This window comes from Chrysochloris asiatica, unplaced genomic scaffold (assembly GCF_000296735.1).
Source record: "Chrysochloris asiatica unplaced genomic scaffold, ChrAsi1.0 scaffold00161, whole genome shotgun sequence".
NCBI classification, from domain to species: domain Eukaryota; kingdom Metazoa; phylum Chordata; class Mammalia; order Afrosoricida; family Chrysochloridae; genus Chrysochloris; species Chrysochloris asiatica.
Window position 1 is genome coordinate 5139952 of NW_006408679.1, and position 1097 is coordinate 5141048.

The following is a 1097-nucleotide window of genomic DNA, read 5'->3' on the forward strand; positions in this document are numbered from 1 at the left end:
GCAACACCATTCCTCTTCAATTTGTCATTCCCTGCATAGTAAACCATGTGGTTGTCAGATTCAAAAGGTTAGTGGTGTTTAATTGTCTCTAAAACTGGTGTCACTGCTGTGGGTTAGTGGCTGGTGTAGCCACAGAGGCAGTAGCACCTTCAGTGGGTGTTGGTGCCCAGGCCTTCAGACTCAGCAGCCATAATGCACCCATTGCTACTGCAGTAGAGGTGATGCTGCTGTCCTTGGTGGCTCTGGTCACTCAGCTGCACTCTGGTCATACAGTGAGCCAGAGCTGGAATGAGTCTGTACTAGTCAAAAGTTAACAATTAGCCCTCCAGAGATGGAGGGAAGAAGGGGCCTGATTTATACTAATTTGTTTTTGTTGTTATTAAGTGCCATCGAGTCAGTTCTGACTCATAGCAACCCTGTATAAGGTTTCCAAGGAGTGGCTAGTGAGTTTGAACCACCAACCTTGCGGTTCAAACCAACCTTGCAGTACAGCACGTTAACCCACAGTGCCACACCAGGAGTAGTACTTGCCAATTTCTGTGGTATAAATACTTCCACCATGGCTAACAAATGTCAGGCTACTGTCAAAGGGGAGACAAAGGAGTAATGCACCATTACTATAGCATATAACCATAAACTTTATAAACATAATCTGAACACCATAGGGGATAGGAAAGGGTGCCAAAGTAATTAGGAGGTGAGGAATTTTGACCATATATTAATCTTTGTTTTTGATACAGTGTGTATCATTGCAAGTTTATATAACTTAATTTTTAATAATAGCTGTGTTTAACAACTGTTTAGCAAAATCCATAAAAACATTAGCCATTGGCTCTCACAAGCCTATCTAAGCAGGCTCTAGTGTACCACTGGCTGGAAAGGAAGAAATGTGAGCACTACATAGTGGCCAAGAGGTCAAGTTCACAGCACAGGAAGACACTCCTGGAGCCGCTCTCTGGGCAGAATTTTGTTGTTGTTGTTGTTTAATGTTTTATTGTGAATTATATGATAGTTTACATGAGATAACTTTAGTTTTACATTCATTCTATCATATATCGTTTCATTGCCATGGTTCCAATCCCCTCCATGCATCATCA